The sequence below is a fragment of the Polypterus senegalus genome, chromosome 18 (assembly GCF_016835505.1).
Source record: "Polypterus senegalus isolate Bchr_013 chromosome 18, ASM1683550v1, whole genome shotgun sequence".
Taxonomy (NCBI): domain Eukaryota; kingdom Metazoa; phylum Chordata; class Cladistia; order Polypteriformes; family Polypteridae; genus Polypterus; species Polypterus senegalus.
The window spans coordinates 95496477-95523072 of record NC_053171.1 but is presented as its reverse complement, the minus strand read 5'-3'; the positions used below and the strand labels follow the sequence as shown (position 1 = coordinate 95523072).

At 40.4% G+C, this 26596-nt stretch overlaps 1 pseudogene; it reads right to left on the bottom strand.

The window, feature by feature from the left end:
* Positions 1 to 927: 927 nt before the first annotated feature.
* Positions 928 to 20942, bottom strand: LOC120518424 (annotated as a pseudogene).
* Between the last annotated feature and the right edge of the window lie 5654 nt (positions 20943 to 26596).

Below are 26596 nucleotides of genomic sequence, written 5' to 3'. Positions count from 1 at the left end.
ATGAAAAATACATCTATTGAAACGAAAAACAAATGAACTTAAACTACATTCTGATACTAGAAAAATACATATAGAGTTAGAGAAACGTCGATAAAAGTTAAGTAGGTATAATAAAACTTGTAAAACTTGCAAAAAATATAGGAATACATTTTATTAGGGTTTCAAAAAAATGTTAGGGGGAGTGCGATTAAAACAGTTATGAAAACTCGGTCGCAAATACTTAAAGGTTGAGAAACACTGCTGTGAAGTACTACTTGGACAATATTACTCCAGAGAAAGTTGCAAATTCCAGTGATAATGGCCAAAAAATGAAATGAGATAGAGCGTTATTACCCTTAGATATGCAGGGCTTTCATTTAGGGAAATAAATAAATAAATAAATCAGTGAGTAGAATGGTGTCCTACATCATTTAAAGGCAACTGAAAACTGGAAGAAACTCTGAAAGGACGAGGTCTGGCAGACCCAAAGTCACACCCCAATCAGAAGACAAGTTTCCCAGATTCACCAGCTGGTGTGACTGGCGCCTCACAGCTTCAAGCACAACTTAACAGTGGTTTAAAAAATGCAAGTCTCACTTTCTGCTACGAAGAGGAGACTTTGTGCTGCTGGTTTGTCTGGTCGAGTGGCAGTAAGAAAGCCATTCCTTAAAGAACAAAAAAGGACTTTGAAATACTGGTTGTGTCCTACAGCAGACAGAAAGAATGTCTTATAGGCCGATGAATCAAAATGTGAAATGTTCAGTTCAACACGCACGCCATTTGTACGCCGTCAAGCTCGTGAAAGGATGGTTCCTGAGTGTGGTATGCCAAACATGCAAGAGGAAGAATGATGGTGTGGGGTTCATTTGCTGAAGGCAGAGTCTGTGACTTGCACAGAGTGACTGGCATTCTGAATCAAAAGAGTTGCCACACTTCAGCTGATATATTTCAGCACAAGTATCTGGTAGTTGAGTCATGGCAACTGGACTTCTTATGATTTTCCTGGGGATGGATGAAAGGGCAGCCAGCTTGATAAACTGAAGACAGGTTATGCCTAAGGCCTCCACCTCTGTTGAGTGAGGGGTTGTTGATTTGCACATGCATAGCTTCCCTCACCCCTCTCTCAAACCCCTTGTCTTCTCTATCCAATATCTGGACATTAATGTCCTCAAATGAGTGCCCTTTGTCCTTCAAATGGAGGTACACAGCTGATTCCGGCCCGGAGGTGTTACTCCTTCTGTACTGGGCCATCCTCCTGTGTGGCGGCTGTTTGGTCTCTCCTATGTACAGTTCAGGACACTCTTCGCTGAATTGAATGGCATATATTACATTGCTCTTCATCTGTTTCGGTATCTGGTCTTTTGGGTGGACGAGTCTCTGTTTCAGTGTGTTAGTGGGTTTGAAGTGGACAGGTATGTGGAGTTTTCCAAAAATCCTTTTGAACTTTTCAGACACACCAGCCACTTATGGAATAACCGCGGGTTCTTCCATTGATCCTGGGACTCCAACTGTTCCATTGTCCTTTTTCTGGAACAAGATACTGCCTTGTTAAAGGCCCACTTGGGATATCCACAGGTCTTAAGGGCTGTCTTTAGATGCCTGTTTTCCTTCTTCTTAGCTTCTGTGGAAGTGGGGATGTTCTCTGCTCTGTGCTGTAGAGTCCTAATAACTCCTAGTTTGTGTTGTAGTAGGTGATGTGAGTCAAACAAAAGATACCGGTCAGTGTGGGTGGGTTTTCTGTAGATTTCTATTTCTAACTTACCCTTAGTCCCAATGATGACTGCACAATCCAGGAAAGCCAGCCAGTTATCTTTGGAGTCCTCCCTGGTGAATTGTATGTTGGTGTCCACTGAGTTAATGTGGTCTATAAAGGCCTGTACCTCCCGGAGATTGATCTTTAGCCAGGTGTCATCAACACATCTGAACCAGTGGGCTGGTGTCATCCCTGAGAAAGAGTTGAGTGCTTTCTCCTCCATTTCTTCCATGTACAAGTTGGCTACAATGCGTGACACTGGGGAACCCATGGCACAGCCATGTCTCTGTCTGTAAAAGTCACCGCTGTACGAGTGGTGTTCAAACACAGATCCAAGGACAAGCAGATGACATGCCATGACTCAACTACCAGATAATTTCACCTGGATGACTGACGTATTTCAGCAAAAGGTGGCTACTTTGATGAATCAAAAATTAGAATAAAAGTTTGTGCACTTAATGATTCCTTGACGTATTTTTATTTGCCATTGTTTAATTGTTCTATGCCTTGATTTCATGGAACATTAAGACATTAAACTGCATGCATTTCCATACAAACGGAGGTTTTCTAAAACTTCTAACCATATACAGTATACTGTAACATGCATACACTTACATACATATATACAGAGTGCTCTAATATATAGGATGTGTGTGTGTGCAAAACTTTTATTTATTTTATTACTGGAAAATTCACAACACTAAAATGCTATTTTTAGAAGCTAGAATTTCAAACTTATTTGTGAAAGGACAAGTTATTAAACATAGTAAAATATATTTTAGGTGTTGTGTCACTGGATTAAAGTCATCTCTGAAAATATTCAAGTAAACTTTAAAAAAAAATGAAAAGATTAAAAATAATTAGGCTGCCTCAGAAGTGATTTCATTAAAATCTTATGAACATCATATGCAGGCTGAGCATCCATAATGGAAATCAAAGTTGTGATGCCATTGCAGTCCTTCAAATTCACTAAGAAAGCTATTGAATTTTGGTTACTGCTCTGTAAGTATTGTGTAGCATTTTACTTGAGATTTACTGTGAGCAAAGGATGTTAGCATTGATTTTAACATTTTTCCCCTTTAAATTAAAATACCATTTTTCTTCCAAATTACTGACAATCGTTAAGGTCACAATAATTATGTTTTGACATTTTCTACTTGAATAATGGCATATATTGTTTTTACTCTAGTGTGTCCGAGTAAATGTTACAATTTATGAGTAGTTACAGTATATGTTTCTGTTAGTAAATACAAAAAAATAGCTATTTATTTATGTATTCTTTGTGTTTTATACATTTGTCTGTTTCATTTGTTTTCCTTGTATGAGCTCTTTGCAAATAAAAATTAAAATGTCACGCAAAGAGCTCAGCATATCCCACTTGGTCCTTTTAATGTTAGATGTATTTTATCTTTGTCTTAATGCACCAAGAATTTGAATGAAGATAATCTGATGAGGAGCCTTGCAGTGGACCAGCGTCCTGTCCACGGTTGGCTTCTGCCTTGTGCCCAATGATGCTTAATGGTGAATCACGTACTTGACGACACCAGTAGAAATTAAAGGGGACTGAAGCCAGGAAGCGCTTCTTTACACAAAGAGTTGTGGGAATGTGGAAGAAACTACTGGGACACGGAGTTGTAGAAGAAACTTCAACAACTTCTAAGATACTTCGGACAGCTTAGGTATTAGCTAAACAAATGGTCTCGATGGATTGAATGGTCTCCTCTCGTTTGTCACATTTCTTATGTCCTATGATGGATTAAGTAAATTTGAGGATCCCAGGTGAAAGGATGTGTATGTTAAGGCTTCTATTGAACTTTTATTGTTTAATAATAACAATAACTGCACAATTTTTATTACACTTCATTACATTGATTACATTTCATTTATACTAAATATACATTTTTTACATTGTTTCCCAATGGTATAAAGTAAAATTATGCAGGGCAACACAATGTCGTAGTGTATAGATCACTGTCTCATAACTGGGCAGCCTGGATTTTATACCCACACCCTAATTATTAACTGTGTGCGCTTTTTGTATTTTCACCATTTGGCTTTGTTGGTTTTCCTTCAGGTGCTCCGGGTTTCCTAAAACATCCACAAAGCTGTGAAGGTGCGCGTTAATTGGGGACTTTAAACTGGTTCTGTGCGAGTGTGAATGTGATATCATGATGGGCTGGCGCCTGGTCTGGAGTTGCCTTGCGTCTGATGGTGCTGCTCTGACGTCTGACCTGAATTGGAAGTTTCAGAATGTTTTGTTAAGAATTAGGCAGATTTGAATATTAATGGATAACTACGTTTTTAATAATGAGTTATGCGTAATATTAAAGGCATATCTTTGTAATTCCAATTAAACCTCATGTAGTATGTGTTTTTTATATTTATACTGTATATAGCACCTTACCTGATGGGGCGGCACAGTGGCGCAGTAGTAGTTCACTTCCTGAGTCCTCCCTGCATGGAGTTTGCATGTTCTCCCCGTGTCTGCGTGGGTTTTCTCCCACAGTCCAAAGACATGCAGGTTTAGTGCATTGGCGATCCTACTTTGTCCCTAGTGTGCGCTTGGTGTGTGGGTGTGTGTGCCCTGCGGTGGACTTACACGATGCCCGGGGTTTGTTCCTGTCCTGTGTTGGCTGGGATTGGCTCCAGTGGACCCCCGTGGCATTGTGCTAGGATATAGTGGTTTGGAGAATGACTGACTGACCTTGCATGACATTACTACAATGTGCTTTACAAATTCTACACAAATAATGTCAAACAGTAATGAACCACGAATATCTTTACAACGAAATTTTCATTACAACAAAGTATTTTTATGGTCTCGACAGTTTCCCCATATGACGCGAGAAATCTTGTTACTACGACGTACATTCAGCAGATACTTTCATTACAACGAAGTGACCTTGAAATGCTTGAATGAATCATTAGCAGAGCAATTCGTTCTCTGGACGCAGCTCAGTTGTGCACAACGATCCCCCAAACAGAAATATTGTAATTTTTTTTTCTTTCTTCGAACTTTCCTCGTACTGGGTTTTTTTTTGCCTTTTTTGTTTCTTGCGGTTTTCAGTGATAACTTTTGCCTATTGCTTGTCCACATTTGAAAAACATCCATTGGAATTTAACTCATTGTCACCCTCCTATAGAAACGGCAGACATGAAAAAACAAAAACAGTTCATATTAGGAAAAAAAAAAACTTTACATTTTTGCCAGTGAATTCGGAATTTCACCATCAACGCTGTCAACTTTCTTGAAAGGCCGAGCAAAAAAAGAAGAAAAATCTCAGGTTGCAAATGTATGTGAACTGCGGCATTTGAAGACGTTGAAAAAGCAGTTTTAATGTAGTTCAGTGATGCTTGTTCAAGAAACATTCCTATTAATGTGGCACTCATTCAAGAAAATGTGAGGTTTGTAAACTCTCTTGGGACCTCCCCCAACTAGACAGCACGCCGATGAGCGTCCCCGAAGTCCAAACTCCGCATCCCTGGGAGTTCGTTGTAACGAAATTTTACCTGTATATGCAAAATGAATGTCTACAGTAGCCATAGTGGATTTAACAGACTTGGACAATACGAATTAGCTGGAATGAAAATATAAAACGTTCGGCCAAAATTAGGAGTAAATACCGTAAATGATTAATGTAACTAATTTTAATGTATACATTTAACATTAAATCCAGATATAAAGTACATTTTATGACATCTGTATTATTTACCTTCAATTTTAAATACCCCTTAGAAAACTAAAGCAGTGTATGTGAATGTAAAAAAGAGATAAAGTCCCATTTAGGAATCCATGATACAGTAAGCAGCTATTAACAGTGTGCTGGTTGCAGAACCTGCTATAAACTTTCTTAACATGATTTAAAGCAATTAAAAATGACTAACATTTCAAGTGTTTTATTATTTAATAAGTGCTAATATTGCAGTTAATAGAATGCCTATGGACAGTTGATAGCTGCTTTATAATAAATGTCTGAATTAAAGGGTGATCAAAAAGGTTTGTTTTTTTTTCAATTTTGCTTCTGCATATCTGCTAAAATGAATCACAATGTTAAGTGTACCATAAACAAAATGGAAAAAAAAAGTTGTACCTTCAATATTTTATTCATATCTCTTTTGAAATTCTCAATGACTAAGAAATTAAATTGCAAGTACCTCAATTTACAGCTTTGTAAAATATTACTTTATCATTTAAATAAAATATTATGAATTAATTACAACACCTAAGGGTTGCTGAATTCTTCAGTATGGCTGCTATAAATCAGAGTAAAAGCAAACTCCGCTAGCAGGAGTTTTCTGCTACTGGATCCAAACCAAATGTGTGAGCCTTTTTAAATCAATTATAAAAGCAGCTCTGAAAACTTGCAAACCTATGTGGCCAAAACTTTCATTTAAAGTGCTCCTTAAAATTTTGTTTGTCTTCTTTTTGTGCTGATCAGCGCCCCTTCGGTGCAACAAATTTTTAAATTGTAACATGGCCATCTGACTATGGTGAATATTCCACACAGCTATCTGTATCTGTTCATTGGCGTAGTGGAGAAAGGTTAAAGAAGTAAAAAAAAAAAAAACGGGTTAAATGACTCTTTTGATTCAATTTCTTCAGCTATTCGTTTAGCTGTTTAAAGTTTGCGTTTTTCCGCACTATCTGGCTAAGCAAAAGGTTACATTTAACAAGAGCGGCTGCGGAGTCCTGAGGAAGCCTCTTAATGTGAGGCCTAGCTGGCACTAAAAATAAGAAAAGGAAAAAAAAAAAGAAAGAAAGAATCACCAGCAAGCCTCGTTAAATCCATTCATTTGACTCAGTAACCTAATTTGATTAAGCCTTGGTCACTCTCAGCCATGACAATGTCACTTTCCGCAAAGCTTGACATGCATCAGATTAAATTACGCAGTCTGGGTGTAAAGATAAGAGTATTTTTCCACTTAGTGAGTTTCTAAAATATTTAACTTAATTCAACAAATTGCTGTGTAAGCCGATGACTGTGTATGCTGACTGTCCCCGTCACTGACACTTTCTGCTGGACACAACAGTAGACGTGCCCTACCACTGGGCTGACGTTTTTAACTGTAAGTCACACTGGGCTCTGGTCAGGTTAGGAAACACAATCCTGGCGTACTCAGTAAATCTGATGCAGGCCCCCCTTAGTATTCGTTGTTACTTTTTTAAGGAGTTATGAATATGCATTGCTTTGGATGGCAGAAACTGGAACTCTAATTTGCAGTTTTATTTTCAATTGGAATACTCTTTTTATGCAATTAATGAATTGCTAATTTTTCATTTGCACCTATAAATGCACATGTGCCTAAAATATGTTTAGCAGGCAGCACACCAGGACAGTTTATGTTAATGCGTAGAAAATTGATTTCCTCTTCTTACACTATATAGTTATTGCATGTATTAACAACATGAGGATGTTTGTATGGCAAGATTTTTAGGTTAATTTATTCATGAAGATGTAAATGTCAATGCTTTATTTTAATTTGATAATATTGTTCTAAATCAGTTTGGGGTTTAAAAATGCTTAATACGACAGTAATCCTGTCTCTTGACCAAAAAGTGCGGTATGGTAGCTCGATGCTTTGAATTTATTGCTTCTTTTATCACATTCAATTTTTGCATACAGTACTAGTGCTTTTAGACATAATGGGTGTTTTTTGTATAAACCTTGAGTTTCAGTTGGTTTTGTAAAATTTTTGCTAGAGATGTACACATTAACATTCAGAGCAGCATTAATTATTTCTTAAGGGCTTCGGCTTTATTGTGATCAATCCACAACACAACAGGAAACACCTGTCTTTTAGGATGATGTTATTTTATTATCTTTCTGCCAAGCATACATGTTTCACTGACGCACATAAATCTGAGAAGATTTTTCTAGGTGTCTCATAAAAACATTTCTTATTTAGATTACAGAGGAGACTGTGCTTCTTAAGGGTATGTCACATTATGAGACTTTCCCAGCGGTTTCCAGTTGCAGTCTTTATTTACATAATCTTATAATAGTTGGAAGTAGTCCCCGTGGCCACCAGTTGTTTAATGTGATATACCCAACTAGTCATCAACTTGCTCTGATATAATAAAATAGGTTTGACTTTGTCTTTAGTTGTAGAGGTGGGCATCTGTGTGCACGAGAGCTAACAATTTATCCGAAAGTACAATGCAGATAACACAGCGATGAGATATAAGAAACCTCACAAACCGAAGAGAAGCTCCTCTGTCCAGTGTTTCATGGGTGGGATTAGGGCTAAAATCGCCATACCAGTTTACCCTTCGCAGAACAGTGGATCTGTCAGCCAGAACTCTTTTAGCTGTCAGTTAAACGGGTGGGCACAAGTTGGTAAATTTGAAGTGGCCTAGGGATGAGATCAGTAACTGCGGTCTGCTTGTCTGACATACCTGACAATGTCAAGTTGCATAATGTGACATCAGCTTTACATTTAATAAATGATACCTTTAAAATGTGATATATCATGTGCTACAGCCCAAGAAGGTTCTTCTAATTTCAGTAATCGGACACCTAATTTGTTTAGGATGTCCACAGGCTGAGTTGAATCTCTCATGTCCCATTTCATTTTATGTGGCCTTTGGTGGAGTTGATTTGGAGCAGAGAGTGGTGACCCTGCACCCCAATGCAGATCCAATATTTGTTTCACTATACTCTCAGTTCCATTTGAGGTTTGAGACCACCGTATCTTTAGCACCCTAATACACGGGATTGATATTTACATTTATGACTAAACCTTTTTCTGCTTTGCACCCAATGATCATTTGTACAATGCAAAATATTTTTGTACACTTATTCATTATATATGGGTAATACCTTATAACAAGATTTAATTAACAAGTGTCACACACGTGCGCATGGGAGGCAGCTAAAGGGCTTGAGTGAAGGCAGTTCCGAAGCATGTCGGGATGTGGCAGACTGCACGGACTCTTTTTCTCCCTTTCCTGTAGACCATTCACGGGAGATCCCACCTGGCTCTTTTGACGTCAATTCCGGGACAGAGCCTATGAAAGAAGACCTTGCTGGCCCCGGCCCCTGTGATGTCACATCCAGACTTGAACCAATGGCTGAAGACAAGGCTCTATCCTGGGTCCACTGCTCTTCTCAATCTACATGCTTCCGTTAGGTCAGATTATCTCAGGGCACAACGTGAGCTACCACAGCTATGCTGATGACACACAGCTGTACTTATCAATAGCACCTGATGACCCCGACTCTGTTGTTTCATTAACACAATGTCTTACTTGTATTTCTAATTGGATGAATAGTAATTTTCTCAAGCTAAATAAATAGAAAACAGAAATTTTAGTGATTGGCAATAATGGAGACAATGAGATTATTAGAAATAAACTTGATGCATTAGGATTAAAAGTCAAGATGGAAGTAAAAAACTGAGGGGTAACTGTTGACTTTAACCTTCATTTTAAATCACATATTAATCAGACCACTAGGACAGCATTTTTTCACTTAAGAAACATAGCTAAAGTTAGACCTCTTATATCACAGTCGTCTAGATTACTGTAACGCACTCCTCTCAGGACTACCCAAAAAAGACATAAATCACTTGCAACGAGTGCAGAATGGAGCTGCTAGAATCCTAACTAGGAAAAGAAAATCCAAGCACATTTCTCCAGTTTTGATGTCACTACACTGGTTACCTGTGTCATTCAGAATTGACTTTAAAATCCTGCTTATGGTTTACAAAGCCTTAAATAATCTCGCACCATCTTATATATCGGAATGTCTGACACCTTATATTCCAAATCGTAACCTCAGATCCTCAAACGAGTGACTGCTTGGAATTCAAAGAGCTAAACTTAAAAGAAGTGATGAGGCGGGCGGCCTTCTGCTGTTATGCAGCTTAAATCTGGAATAGCCTGCCAATAGAAATTCGCCAGACTGATAAGGTGGAGCACTTTAATAAACTGCTAAAAACACATTACTGTATCATGGCTTTCTGATAACTTCACCTTCATCTAATCCTGATACTCTGTATATTCAGTTCATTATAATAACTATTCATGGTGGCTCTAAAATTCATACTGACCCCTACTCTCCCTTCTGTTTCTTTTCCCGGTTTTCTGTGGTGGCGATCTGCACCACCACCACCTAATACAAAGCACCGTGATGTCCTACATTGATGGATTAAAAGCCAGACGTCTACATGACCATCATCATCATCAAGTCCTTCCAAGAGAACCCTAAATACAAAGAGGACTGTTTCATTTATGTTAGGTAAAATGCCCAGAGTGGGACTGGGCGGTCTCGTGGCCTGGAACCCCTGCAGATTTTATTTTTTTTCTCCAACCGCCTGGAGTTTTTTTTGTATTTTCTGTCCTCCCTGCCCATCGGACCTTACTCTTATTCTATGTTTATTAGTGTTGTCTTATTCTAATTCTTATTGTCTTTTATTTCTCTTTTCTTCATCATGTAAAGCATTTTGAGCTACATTATTTGTATGAAAATGTGCTATAGAAATAAATGTTGTTGTTGAATATATAACGGAAGGTGGTCCCTGTAGCAGTGGCATCAGGGAGGCCCTGCCTCTTGGTGGTTGGTACCACTCACAAACCAAAAGGAAAGTAAGAAAATACACAGATACTAAATAATAAATAAGCATCATAATTACGCAATACATAAATCTTAAAAAATAAACATAGTATTGTTTTATCCTGAAAGTGTCTACGATAAGCACTTTAGCTGCTTAAAGTTTTTTTTTTATTATTATTGGTGGACAAGTTAATTCTAGTCCTGTGGTGGGTTGGCACCCTGCCCAGGATTGGTTCCTGCCTTATGCCCTGTGTTGGCTGGGATTGGCTCCAGCAGACCCCCTGTGACCCTGTGTTTGGATTCAGCGGGTTAGAAAATGGATGGATGGAAGTTAATTCTATAAATGTCTAAATATTGTTCCTGAGCTTACTAGCCTTAATTTACATGCACACCACACAATACTTGCCTTTGGAATCCTTCATAAGGCCTGGGTATCTTCTGAAAGGGTTTTAACAATTAACCTCTGGATATCTTAACAATGGTTAAGACCAATTTTTTATGCGTCTCCCCCACTTAGGCGTCTGAACCATTCCTAACAGCGACTGGCTACCCAGAAAGGATTTTAAATAGGTATACCTGCATTAAATACCCTAACAAAGGCCAGAAGCCTCTTTCTGCCAGGACTACAGACCACTGTCTGCTCTGAGTATGCTACCTCAAAAAGGATTTAAGCTGAACAAGTACAGCTCATTATATTACTAAACCTTGTAATACTTTTGACCTGGGTTAGGATCCTACAGCACCCGGATAAGTACTCGGCCCTCATCATGTAGAACCTCCGACCCACCGCCCAAGCACTTTATCATACCTTTTAGCAATTAAGTCATTGATAAACATTACATAGTGCTTCTTCACAGCTTTACAGATCATTTATTCATTAGTTGTAGATCTTTTTGCAGTACCTAATCCAAAGTTATAAATTATATTCATTGTAAAAGTTTATAAAGTTTTACTCATGACAATAGTACAAAGTTGTAAAGTTTTTACCTACGTTTGTTCCAAAAGGATAAAAGAAAGCACTATTGAAATTAATGGTTAAAATGAACATTTTTAAATGAATGAACGAATATGTATTTACCAGAAGTATCCACGATGTAACAATAAAATATACTGTATGTGCAATGATAGTGTGTAACTGTATGGCATCTAAAAGGCCAGCAGAACGGTGCATGGGTTAGAGCTGTTGTCTCACAGCCCCAGAGTCCTAGGTCTGAACACTGGGCCTGGACACTGTCTATGTGGACGTTGTGGATCTTCTGTGTCTCACGTGAGGGTTAGCTTCACTGATGATTCCAGATTAGCCCAGAATAACTGAGCGTGCCCTCTGATGGACTAAAACCCTTTCTAGGCCATTACTGACAAATGTGATTTATGTTGCCATTGTCGTGTAAAGAAGGAAGCCAACTCGACCTTGGTAAGGTGTATTTTTGTTAGTATTTATTTAAATGTTGGGTTTATAGTATGAAGGTCAATTTCGTTTTGCCTTGTGTTTGTTCTTTGTCACTAACGGTGTGTAGATGATAAGAGTTAGACCAAAGAAGAGTGCATCTGAGTAGTCACTCAATATATGGGATATCAAAATATTGAATGTCAGCACAAACGCAATATTAGGGTGTGTTGGAAAAGGGCTGGGATTTAAAACATCTAAAAAGGTGCCGTTGTTGCTTGGAAGGATTCAGTCACCTACAAATAATTAAATGTTGACTGATGACTTGATTTTTTAAATACCTTCAAATTTCAAATGATCTTGTGCTCCAATAAATATAGGCCTTCACATTGCATATTTATATTGCTGTTTACCTATACCGACTAATGGCAGGTATTAGTCAGAAAGAAATAACTAAGTATGAGTAACCCGACCTATAAACATGTCATTTTATATTAATTTTCTTAAAAGGGCAGGATCCAGGCCTGGACAGAATGCCAGGCTATTGCAGAGCCCACTTGCCCATACACCCACACTCCCACTCAGCCAGATTAGAATCAACCAGTCAACCTAACATACACGTCTTTGGGGATGGAAACTGGGCTACCCACACAAAACACGACAGACGCGGGAAGAATGTGCAAGTCGCATGCAGATAACTTGCTGCAGGGTGCAAGTGCTACCCATTGTTCTACCTTGGTGCCCATTCAGAAATAAAAATAAAAAATTTTGTTTGACTATACATAAACAGCACAGCAAGCAAATTAAATATGTGAACAGTTATTATTTGTTTATCACACTGTATACAGTATTGGTGTATCCAAGTGCTGTTCATGTATCCATACATGTATACACCCAATACTCTAAAGAAATTGTTCTATATATTGTAATAACATAGGTACAATATGTGTACCTAGGTAGATACAGTACGTTAAGCGTTGTTCATGCATTCATACAAATTACAAACACACATATTGTATGTGTGTCCATGCATGTTGTTCACATGTACATACACACACTCAATACCGCCTTTGTTTTAATTTTGCTCTTTGGTTAAAGGGCACAGATGGGTGGGTGATAATCAGAGCGTCAGTCAGTCATTATCCAACCGCTATATCCTAACACGGGGTCATGGGGGTCTGCTGGAGCCAATCCCAGCCAGCATAGGGTGCAAGGCAGGAACAAATCCCGGGCAGGGCGCCAGTTCAACGTAAGGCACAAACACACCCACACACCAAGCACACACTAGGGACAATTTAGGATCGCCAATGCACCTAAACTGAGTGTCTTTGGGAGGAAACCCACACAGACACGGGGAAAACGTGCAAACTCCACACAGGGAGAGACCCAGGAAGCGAACCCAGGTCTCCTTACTGCGAGGCAGCAGCGCTACCCACTGCACCACCGTGCCATCCTGTGGGTGATAATCCATCCATTATCCAACCCGCTATATCCTAACTACAGGGTCATGGGGGTCTGCTGGAGCCAATCCCAGCCAGCATAGGGCGCAAGGCAGGAACAAATCCCGGGCAGGGCGCCAGCCCACCGCAGTGGGTGATAACATTTTTACTCATTTTATTTTTCCACCAAAATGATTAAGTTGTCCTAGATCTAATTCTACACTTTATATAAGATTGCTACTAAAATTTGAAACATAAAAACCATCTTCTGTATATTACTGATACTGACTGTTGCTCCAGGAGGATCTATATACACAATATTCCCAATATTTTATTTTGTCTGTTTTATTACGCACACTTATCTGTGCCCATACATGTGCACTAAAAATGGTTCACATGTACATATATTATGACACAGAGATGTACGTGTGTATCCATATGCCTACGTCTTGTTCATGTCTACATTCACATAAGCCCAATACCCTCTCTGTATACTATTTGTGCATATTATGATAACACACACACACACACATATTCATACATGCACACTGAGTATTGTTCATGCGTACATAGAGGCACACACACAGTTTCCTGCACAGCTATAGCAGGACAAGCCAAAGCTTTCTTCAGCTCAGTGATTAAACCTTAAGAAAGCGTCAGCTGAACATATTTAATTGGAGAATTTTAAAGTAAATCTGTAGTTTTTGCCCCTTTCCTTTTCCTTTGAGAAATTAACTATTCCATTCGCTGCATAAATTTTCAGGTTTCACTTGTGTGACACTCGGGGGTGTTGAATTTTTTATGACAAAAACGGTCTAATAATTGTTGAACAGATGTAAGTGTTGGAGAGTGGGCTCCAGCAGACCTCATAAAACAGAATTAGCATGTTAACTGTGACACTGCCACAATCAGTAGACTGGGGATGTGCAGTGGTCTGAGCGCATGATTAAAATCTGGCTGTCTAAATAATTCAGAGGTGACCCGCTCGCAAGCTTTTGAGGCAGAAGTTGACCTCATGGTTTTATTTTTAATTTCGAGTCAAAAATGAAAGGAGACAGATAATGAAGGTTTCGCTTGCTTCTTACAAGATGTGTAGCATAAAAAGCACATTGCTCTTCTTCCAGTAGTTTAGCTCCTGCCTCCATTTGTTGAGAGAAACTAAATCGTTTTAAGGCTGAGATACAGTAAGGTGCGGCTGATTAAAAAGTTTCACTCTCCTATTGTCATGTTGGGAATTTAAATCCAAGATCTGCAGAGGAATGTTTACTTACGTTTATTGTTTACTAAGATCCTGCAACTTAATTGCTGTTACATTTCCCTACCAGCTGCTTTTCAACTCGTAGAATTATTTTACTTTTACATAAATTTGTTTTTTGCATGTGAGGAACGATTTTGATTCTCAAAATGTATTTTAAAAAATTAACATTTCTAGAAATGTTGGTAGATTTCTTAGAGCTACACATTTTTTTTTGCATAATTAGCATGTTCATAAAGGAAATAGTATGTAAGAGCAGCACAGATTCTTTAATAACATGGAAGGCATCCCCGTTTTATGTCACGCCTTTTAGAGCTGACATCAGAGTGGAAAAAGTGACAAAATATTATTTTGATGCCTTTTAAAATCACTTCTGTTTTTGAAATTACTTGATTTTTTTAAATTTACAGAATTTTAAAAGAAATGAAGGTACAGCAAACCTAATTTAATACTTTTGGAGGTACTCATTTTATTCCAGTTTTATAAATATGTCCATTTATATATATATCTTCTAATACAGGATCACTGAAAACGTCAGTAACATTACAGGTTCTCCATGTCAGTCTGAATTGTACAACATGCAGTAAAAAAGTACCGATATAGAGTTCAAAGTGCTACAGGTCCAGCTTTCCAGATTCATATCTCTTGTCTTGTTACTGTCGCATGCAGTTTGCCTCATCGTTGTGTGGGTTTTTCTTCCCACATGCCCAAAGATATACAGGATGTTGGTGACTCTATATTGTGTGAGAACGTACCCTGTAAGGAAATGTACTCCCTGTCTAGGGCTGATGTCTGCATTGCACTGAAGCTACTGTCCTCACCAACCCTGATTTGAGTTAAGCAGATTTGAGAATTTTACATTTTGATATATTAGGGGGTAGTATGGTAGTGCAGTGGTTAGCAGTTCTATGTCTTGGCATCAGATCCCTGTGTTCAAATCCCAAGTCAAAGCACTATTTAAAAAGAATAAACCTTCTCTCTGTTTCTCTTTGAGTTCTCTCCAGTACCCTGGAGTGGCATGGATGTTAGGTTAACTGATAACTTTAACCTAGCCTGGTGCAGGGAGATTCACTCAAACGAGGCCCAGAGTATTCTGTAATAACACTCTCTAGGATGAAGCAATCTGAATGAAACAATTTGCAATGTGCTCCTCAGTATATGGAGCTTCGAACAAGCTGGGATGCCCCTGCGTCAGAGCGATGAGGTGGATGTCGGACAGCCGTCGCCATGTTTAAACTGCGTTTGCAACTTCTGGGTGCATACCGCCCGTTCCCCTTCACTCAGTCACTCGACTTCTCATCAGGATGGTGAGGTACAGTATTGAGTAGAACGCCTACATGGTGCACACCCTTTGGGTCACCAATTTGTTTAAGCAATGTCAGAATCAACTGGATGATTGTGAGTTAACAGAAGGTTACTTCCAGCAAGATGGAGCAACATGTCACACATTGGCAAGGAGCATGGCAGAAATGGAGTCCTTCTTTGGCAACAGGGTAATTTTAAAGGGGCTTGGGCCACCATGGTCGCCGGATCTGACACCTCCATACTTCTTCTTTTGGGGTCTGCTCAAAGGAAAAGTCTGTCAGAACAAGCATATATATATATATATATATATATATATATATATATATATATATATATATATATATATATATATATATATATATATATCTATACTAATAAAAGGCAAAGCCCTCACTCACTCACTGACTCACTCACTGACTCATCACTAATTCTCCAACTTCCCGTGTGGGTGGAAGGCTGAAATTTGGCAGGTTCATTCCTTACAGCTTCCTTACAAAAGTTGGGCAGGTTTTATATCGAAATTCTACACGTAATGGTCATAACTGGAAGCAGTTTTCTCCATTTACTGTAATGGAGATGAGCTTCAACGCCGTGGGGCGGAGTTTCGTGTGACATCATCACGCCTCCCACGTAATCACGCAGTACATAGAAAACCAGGAAGACCTCAAAAAAGCGCTGAAGAAAACATGCATTATATAATTGAGAAGGCAGCGAAACAATAAGAAGCGGCGAGTGACATATACAACCATATTCATGAGTTCTGCTACTTGAAACAAAGCACGATGTAAACCTACACTTTAAATTAAGTTCATAGACAGGCTGCGCTGGCGTTTGTAATTTAGTGCCTGCCCATATAAGGCCGTCCGTCAGCGGCAATCCAATAGCAAACTCCACTAAATATTCACGGGTTAAGGACTGTGTTTATGGAGAGGAAGATGAGATGGTCAGGGTGGTGTTTGACACAAACTCAGCGAAACTGCGAGAGAAAGTTTTAAGTGCCAGGACTAAGGTAACATTAAATACAGCCATGGACATAGCACGAGATGGCACCAGCACAGCTGGGAACCTTCGATGCATGTACACCGAGTGGCTCACGTGAACTGGCGAGTGCACAGATAAAAGGCAACAGTTCCAAAGAGCTGAACAAAACCGAATTACACAATTGAAAAGGCAGCAAAAATATGAAGCGTCTGATAAGCATATTCATAAATCCAGCTACTGCGGAAACAAAGCACACGGTGGAAAAAGTCAATGTCCCGCTAAAGGAAGACAGTGTAAAAAAACGTGCATGCAGTGTGTCAGGTCTCAGATAAAGAAGAAGACGAGCTGTTTATTGATGCAGTAAGAAACGAATCGATGAAAGAAACCTGTCATCTTTACAACGATTGACAAACACGGAATGTAACTTGAACACAACACATCCTACAAATACGAGCCTGATTGAAAGAAATAATGATAATCAAATCCTTGATGACAGCAACACTCAGTAACACTCACAAAACAAATACTGTATATTGACAGTCATGTTACGTTATTTTTAAAATGTTCCCTTTTCTTTTCTAGCTTTTTAACACACTACTTCTCGCTGCGATACGCGGTATATATATATATATATATATATATCGATCTACATACTCGAATAATGGATACTTTATTCGCCATCAATGATTGTTTTGGTAAAGCCATACTCAGTGTATTCATTAGATGAACGGTAAAAAAGTAAGAGCGAGGGGAGGATGCAGGCTGTAGTGCGCGTCAACTCTATCTGAATTGCGCGATCACATTTCAAAAATATATCTTTTCAAGTTCTATTTAGTCCATATTTGTCAAACTCAAGGGCCACGCCACATCCGCACGGCGTGTAATTATATCCGCCCGAGATCATTTTATATACTGTATTATTGTTATTAATGGCCCAGGTATATGAAGCGCTGGTAACACAATAAACTACAGATCCCATAATGCAGCGCTTCAGCTGCCTTGCCGAACACTTATTGCGAAGCTAGCTCACGCGATGCTGGAGAGAAAAGTTCATTCTGAAAATAGAGCCTTTAAAAGCGATGGGAGGCTGAGTATCTGTTTACTGAACCCGTGTGTCTCATTTGTGGAGCTAATGTGGCTGTAATTACAGAATTTAATCTAAGACGGCACTATGAGACAAAACATCAGGGTAACCTGAATGCAATGCAGAAGATACAGAAAGCAGAATAATTAAATAAGAATCTGACACTTCAGCGGACGTTTTACCCGTGCACAATCACAAAGTGATTTCAAGTGAAGCTGCTTTTATGGGAGACACAACCACTTGCCCCACTTTCCCTGTTGCCAAGTAATGTTAAACCAAGTCGTCACTACGGTGTTCCCAAATACGCACTTTGCTGATAAACTGAGCGCACTGAGTTTGCACGGCGCTTTGGTGACTTTGAAGAACAAAAAAAGTCCGTCTACATGCGGCTCGAACCTTGTGCATGTTTGGTAGCACATATCTGTGTGAGAAGCTCTTCTCAGTGATAAAGACTAACAAAACAGCACACAGGAGTCGCCTCATTGATGAGCACCTGCAATCCATCCTGAGAATCTCCACAACACAGAACCTCACAGCAAACAGAAACGAACTTGTGGCCAAAAAGATGCCAGGCGTCCAGCTCTAAAATGACATATGAGCAAAGACAACTGAATGATTTGATTTGTTATTGCTGAAAGGAACACATTTTATTTATATTTCCAGGTTTTGTTATGCAGCATGTTCATATTTGAATTTGTATAATTTTGACAGGATATATTTTTATGGAGAGCAAAATCTTTTGGGATATTTAAAATCTAAGTTTATTTTTTATATAAAATTACATAACAGTAAAGAAATTTGAATGTTTGTTCTTTTAATGTTTACTTTATTTCTAACTTGTATAATTTAGACAGGATATATTTTTATGGAGAGCAAAATATTATAAGTTGTTTAAGGTTTGAGTTGATTTATTCAGGAATAATATTCCTGTCTGTTTTTACCATTCCTACCAAAGATATTTCTGTCGACTAAATAAAAATTCCTTCTATTTAAAATTTAAATAGAACTTGAACAAATACGATAGTTCATAATATCCACGCAGACTTGCACGTAAGAGCGGGAGTTATCCATTTTAACAAGCAGCGTAGTGCACTGATACGAAATAGCTGTGTGTGTATATATGTAGATATGTATGTATATGTATATATATGTTTATATATGTGTGTGTGTATGTATATATATATATATTGTGGAAACCGTACCCCCAACACAGACAGACCGACACCAGGATGTATGAAACACGCTACTTTATTTACTGCACCACAATGCCTTCTCTCATTAACTCTTTCCTTTCTTCTTCTTTCTCTTCTTCTTTCGCTCTTTCTCTCTTTCTCTTTCTCTTGGACCTCCTCCTCCTCCTCACAAGCTTCGTCTCCTTCCTCCCAACTCTGGCTCTCCGTCTGGAAGGAGGCGGCTCCTTTTATCAGGACCCGGATGAGTCCCAGGTGCTCCCCTTGACGTCACTTCCTGGTGTGGCGGAAGTGTCAGGAAAGCCCCTGGAAGCACTCCGGGCGTCTTAGAACCGTTTCCGGGAGCACTTCCTGGTATGGCGGAAATGTTGCCCTCCAGGACTCCCCAACTGACCGGGCGCCCCCTGGCGGTGGCCACGTCCTCCCACGGGCATCCCAGCTCTGTCTCCGTGGCCCCCAAATAGACCCGGGCGGCTGCCCTCTCGTGGCCGAGGAGAAGTATTGTCCCCATTGGGGACTGTCCAGGCGTCCGGCCGGGCAGTGTCCCGTACATCTCTGACACTGCCCCCTCACCAGCTGAAGCCCATCCGGCAAAGCGGCCCGTCCCGCGAGGGTCAACAGTTTCCCATTTCGGGGTCCCGGCGTACCATCTTCCATGGTCTGGACCTGAAAAAGAAGACACAGGTGCGGAGACGTCGTCCCGACGCCGCCTAATGGCACTTCTGCTCGGGGCATATGGACAACGCTCCACAAATGCCCAGCTCCATGGCACCTGTAACACCGGCGCACCTTGTATTTCAGGTGTTCTCCGGGCCTGAAAACAGGACGGGAACGCCCGTGCCGGTATCCGTTCAGGTTGGCTCGGGGCAGCCCTCCATTGCCTCGGAGAGATCTTTCTCGCCGCACACGAGCTCTTGCTCACTCTTTTTGCGTTGTCCGGAGACCCCTCCAATTCTCTCCGGGGCCTCCCGTTGTTCTGGGGTGCCGCAACAGCTTGGATCCCCTTATGAATTAAAGCGGGACCCCTTGCCGTTTGCACCCCTCTCGATCGGGCTCCGAGCACCGCCGCTTGGCGCGGGTGGTCTGGGTGCCGACACATACAAGCCGGCACCGCCCCGACTCTGCTTGTACTGCGGTCTCAGTACTCGTCCCCGGTCTACTGTCGGAACCCTTGCTACTTGAATCCCTTCCGTTACATCCAGGTTCTTTTCGCTAAGGATTCCATAATCCTGTTCGTACCGTGTCACTTACCTGTACCGACGCATCAGACTTACTGGAGAATCCCACGCGCGCGCGTTAACCACCCCAGTACGGCTCTCAGGGGCGCGTCCGTAGTCTCCTCCAGCGTCTTGAGCACACTCGTCAGGTTCTGTAATACCTGCAAGAGAGGCTGTACAGGACGAAAGACTTTCTCTAACTCCTGTACAGCCAATAACAAGTCACTTAAGCCAGCCGGCACTGAAGTCGTACATTTCTCTGACTCACCTGCCGGCTGGGAGCCGTGGAGCTCCTGCGCATGCTCCGTTGGGTCTTCGGGTGTCCCAGGATTGACGTTCGTTGGTCCCGCCTTCTTGTACTCACCGGCGGGACACAACACACCGTCCAATCCGTACTTGTTTTGTGGAGGAACTTCCGGTCTTCCAACGCTCCCTCCACCCTATGAGCAGACGTCTTCGGGAAGAGACTTCCGGGCAGCTTCCGCCCCGCAGCCATTCTGCAGTCGAGAGCGGCTCCTCTTCGTCTCCGTCGTCGTCGTTGTCAGACCACGGGTCGGCATGCTTCGGCCACAGACGCGGATTCGGGCAGTCCCCTGCTAAAAACATGACCAGGCGACGCAGGGTAAGTCCCGCCAAGCGTATCACCCTCCGGCGTGAGACTTACCTCCCGAATCCCGTCTTCGAATCCGCTGTCGGGGCGGCTTCTTCCGCCGCCCCGCCGCCCGTGCAGCCGCAACGACGACGCCGGGTAGAGGCATCGCTACCTTCAGGGCCCGGTTGCCCTTTTTCTTCCCCATAACAGAGACGTCCGTCTGGCGTGGTTTACAGCGGGCGTTTCCAGAGGCGTCAGCGCAGGCTTGCGTGTCGCGGCAGTAGTGCGCCTTCGTCTGCTGTGGGGGGTTGGCTCCACAAAATATTTATAAAGACGGGGTCCCCCCCTTTTAGCAGGGGGTTGGCCCCACGTTGGGCGCCATTGTGGAAACCGTACCCCCAACACAGACAGACCGACACCAGGATGTATGAAACACGCTACTTTATTTACTGCACCACAATGCCTTCTCTCATTAACTCTTTCCTTTCTTCTTCTTTCTCTTCTTCTTTCGCTCTTTCTCTCTTTCTCTTTCTCTTGGACCTCCTCCTCCTCCTCACAAGCTTCGTCTCCTTCCTCCCAACTCTGGCTCTCCGTCTGGAAGGAGGCGGCTCCTTTTATCAGGACCCGGATGAGTCCCAGGTGCTCCCCTTGACGTCACTTCCTGGTGTGGCGGAAGTGTCAGGAAAGCCCCTGGAAGCACTCCGGGTCGTCTTAGAACCGTTTCCGGGAGCACTTCCTGGTATGGCGGAAATGTTGCCCTCCAGGACTCCCCAACTGACCGGGCGCCCCCTGGCGGTGGCCACGTCCTCCCACGGGCATCCCAGCTCTGTCTCCGTGGCCCCCAAATAGACCCGGGCGGCTGCCCTCTCGTGGCCGAGGAGAAGTATTGTCCCCATTGGGGACTGTCCAGCGTCCCGGCCGGGCAGTGTCCCCGTACATCTCTGACAATATGTATTTGTGTGTATGTATGTATGTGTGTATGTATTTATGTGTGTGTGTATATGTATGTGTATATATGTGTATATGTATAGATATGTATATATATATATATGTTTATGTGTGTGTGTAAATATATATATATGACAACAACACTCATCACTCACAACAGTGACAAAACAATTACATTGACAATCATGTTACGTTATTTTCAAAATGTTTCCTTTTCTTTTTCATTGCTTCTTTAACACACTACTTCTCCGCTGAAGCCTGGTATTTTAGTATATATATATATATATATATATATATATATATATATATATATATATATATATATATATATAGTATATATATACTCAGCAAAAAAGAAATGTCCTCTGACTTTCAACTGTTTTTACTTTCAGTAAACTTAATGTGTAAATATTTGTATGAACACTAAAACAGTCAACACCATAAGACATAAACTAAAAATGTTTCACAATGTGTCCCTGAATGAAGGGAGGCTCAAAATCAAAAGTACCAGTCAGTATGTGGTGTGGCCACCAGCTGCTTGAAGTACTGTAGTGCATCTCCTCCTCATGGACTGGACCAGATTTGTCAGTTCTTGCTGTGAGATGTTACCCCACTCTTCCACCAAGGCACCTGCAAGTTCCTGGATATTTCTGGGGGGAATGGCCCTAGCCCTTATCCTGCGATCCAACAGGTCCCAGACGTGCTCAATTCCTTCGACGATAAACACGAATCCGTCCATCACCCCTGGTGAGACAAAACCGTGACTCATCAGTGAAGAGCACTTTTTGCCACTCCAGTCTGGTCCAGCGAAGGTGGGTTTGTGCCCATAGGCGGCGTTGTTGCTGGTGATGTCTGGTAAGGACCTGCCTTACAACAGGCCTACAAGCCCTCAGTCCAGCCTCTCTCAGCCTATTGCGGACAGTCTGAGCACTGATGGAGGGATTGTGTGTTCCTGGTGTGACTCGGGCAGTTGTTGTGGCCATCCTGTACCTGTCACGCAGGTGTGATATTCGGATGTACCGATCCTGTGCAGGTGTTGTTACACGTGGTCTTCCACTGCGAGGATGATCAGCTGTCCTTCCTGTCTCCCTGTAGCGCTGTCTTAGGCGTCTCACAGTGCGGACATGACAATTTATTGCCCTAGCCACATCAGCAGTCCTCATGCCTCCCTGCAGCATGCCTAATGCACGTTCACGCAGATGAGCAGGGACCCTGGGCATCTTTCTTTGGGTGTTTTTCACAGTCGGTAGACAAGTCTCTTTAGTGTCCTGCGTTTTTAGAACTTTCTGTAAGCTGTTAAGGTCTTAACGACCATTCCACAGGTGCATGTTAATCAATTGATTATGGTTAATTGAACATGCATGGAAAACATTGTTTAAACCCTTTACAATGAAGATCTGTAAAGTTATTTGGATTTTTAAAACATTATTGTTGAAATACACAGTCCTGAAAGAGGGACGTTTCTTGTTTTGCTGAGTATATATATATATATATATATATATATATATATATATATAGCCTATACAAGCCTATACCAACAAGTCTATATATATATATATATATATATATATATATATATATATATATATATATATATATATATATATGTATGTGTGTGTGTGTGTACAGCATGTGTGTGTCTCCCGTTTAACTTCTATTAATGGTTTTGTTTGTTTTTATTCATTTTTGTTTGGAATGCCAGAAAATGTTCCTAAATTGTATCAAAAAGCCTTACAAGAAGGAGGATGACCATAAGCCTGCTGTTGTGATCTGAAAGTCCCAAAACACTAAAGAGTTCCAAAAACACTTCCAATAATCTCCACTGCAGAGGATTCATCATCATACCCTAGCTACATATGAGGGCAAATACAAGATCTTTATAAGATTAACGATTTATTTCACAAAAATTCTCTGTGAAGCTTTGAAGAACACAATTTCAAAAGCAACCATGTCCCAATATAGAAATCGAGAGGAACACAGAGCAGAGGCCAAAATATCCAGAAAATCACAAATGCAAAAGAACAGCACAATACAAATAAACTCATTGTCACCGTAGTGCTTTTGATTGAACCTCCGGGGAATCTACATTTCACTTACGTTCTGTTTTTTGACTTTGTTTCTGGTTTAGTCTGAGAAAAATAAAGAAAGGTATGAAAGGGATCTGATACCATCCTCAACTGGTATGAGAACAACCCATTCCGGCCAACAAAGCTCACGAGTTCTATCTACTTAATTCTTCTGAAAAAAAAAAATCAAGTCTAGTTTTGAAAGTTCCTAAAGGCTTACTGTCTACCTCACTACTTGGTAGCATCTATGGTTCTCTGTGTAAGAAAAAACTCCCTAATGTTTGTGTGAAATTTACCCTTAACAATTTATAATTGTGTCCCTGTGTTCTTGAAGAACTTATTTTACACTAACAGTTTCTATCCATTGAACTAATTCCCTTCATAATTTAAAACACATCCATCATGTCTCTCTTAATCGTCTTTTGCTTTGGGTTATAAAAGAAAATAGTAAGGGGTTTTCTGACCAGCTACAGGCTTTTCCGTCAGTCTGTATTCATTTCTCAGTCAAACGTTTTATAGAAAAGTATGCACATCACTCTATTATATAAAAAAAATCCTGGGATGAGACAAGACTTTTTTCAAAAGATTTTTTCAAGTCCCATGAGACATGACTTTGGCCATTCGATTTTTTCAGTCACGTCCTCCTCTTAACCATATTCAGCCATGCACACAGTACTCTAACCTCTCATTCGTGTGAATGCTTTTGACAGACACAGTTCCTGCTCTCTCCGCTGTTATGAATTTTATCGTTTTCCTCACTTTAAGTTCCCAATTAAAGTCGACGTATTATGTCCAAATCTTATTGAAGAATTTCGTCACGAAGGGTTATCAACAGAAAAAATGAGTACACGGGCAATCCTAGCACTGAGGATTGATGAAGTCAAATGAATTAACGGTAAAAATGTTGATCGGTTACACGGCAAATTGGCTAAACGCGTATCAGTAGATTATGCTGAAACAGTTGGTGGTGATCGTGCGGAACATGAAAACATCAACTTACAATATCCTGAAGAATATTTACAACTGTTAACACGAATTACTGTAGAAAGAAGGATATATCCAAGAAAGGTAATGTAGTAAATCTTCTGCAGATAAAATTAGACACCAAAGGAGATCTTGATATGCCATTTGTATTAAAACATGAACAGTTTCCCATTAGAATAGCTTTTGCAAAGACAATTAACAAATCTCTGAGCCAAACATTCGAAAAACTTGTTTTATTTAATTTGCATGTTAATTTCAAAGCCAAAACGGAACAAAATAGTATTACATAACAAATAACACTAACTCAGTATGAAACGTAATTTTACTTTCAAATTATTATGTTTTACTGTTGTTTAATATGATTAATTACTCGCTGTAATGTAAAATAGTTAGTTCTATTATGCATATGTAACAATTCCCATAAAAATAAAAATCTGTTTAAATTGTTCATCCGCATCCTCATACGTGAGCAGCAGAACCACAAAGAGGCTAGTGCATGGCACAGGCCTGGTGGTTAGCGAGCTAAGCGAGCAGGGGGCAAAGCCCCATAGTTTGTCAAATTAGAATCCTTAATAACTTATAAAACTCATCTGAATGAGACATTGGAACAACTTAACCTATTAGTAAGCCAATCAAGGAAGATGGAGAGAAACGTCTCCCAGACAATTGTCAACCTTGTTATGTTCTTGTGATGTAAAGGAATTCCCATTTATTGTCAAAGAAATCTCCTACTTCTTTTGTGCATATTCAGGTGTGGTCTGTTATTACGTCCTCTAGTGCCGTCTTCTGTTAATTTGGGGATGCGACACTTTAAGCCCATTCATGTTTCATTGGGGTAAATCTGTCAGAGCTTTCGAAAGACTCTTCTTTAGGTGAGATTATGCCAAGAGGTAAGGATCCAAATACCATGTGGAATGTGTTTAAAGTAGGAAACACCTGTGTGAGCCTGATAGTTTAATATCTTGATCCATCATACATGACACTGATGTAGTGCGAGTCTGCTAGTGTGGTGTGAATTCTTTAAGTATCAGTAAGGAGAAGTGTGAATCTTTGATAGCTCTGTTCACGTCTCTTAGGTCAAGGCACACTCTTGTAAGTGGCTCCTCCAAAACTCCTAGCACATTAACCCCATCTGCTGGATCTATAACTTTGCTATTAATAGTGAGAAGTGTTCGTCTTGGTATTTAAATCACAGGCTTTGCATTTAAGCACTGCTCTTTAACCTTGTCCATGGGAGCCAGCAGGGTTTGCTAGTTTCTTAGTTAAATGGAAGCACTTGCCATTTTTGAAATAAGTTGTTTGTTTAGATCAGTTACTCTGCAGCATCTTTAAAAATTCCACTAATCAAAAATCAAGAAAATGGCAGAGAAAAGTCTCCTTTGTTTCCAAATGGTCTATTCAAAGGGCTACTTTATGATGGACACACACTGCTACAAATGGCAGCAGCTATAGACACTTATGCACATCATGAGTTTAAGAACAAGACCAGAACCTTAGAGAGTAAAAGTAAAAGATTAATTCTACATACTGAGCAGACTCCTTTACAATAATGCTATCATGAGAAGTCATGCAAAACAACACTTTTTATTGGCTAACTAAAAAGATTACAATATGCCACAAGGCAGCACAAGCCCCTTCTTCAGGCAACATAGAAATACAAAATTGCCCAAGGTTTCATGGAGAACAAAACCCCACAATCACAGTAATTGTGGAAGACTGAGAACAATTTATTCAAAAGCAAAAAAATAGCTTTAAATGAAGAAACTAGTTGGGCAGAACAAAAGTGAAATTCTTGAAGTAGTAACTGCCAAGACACAGACTGATTCCTACAAAAATCTAAATAAACTCATCAATATTTGAA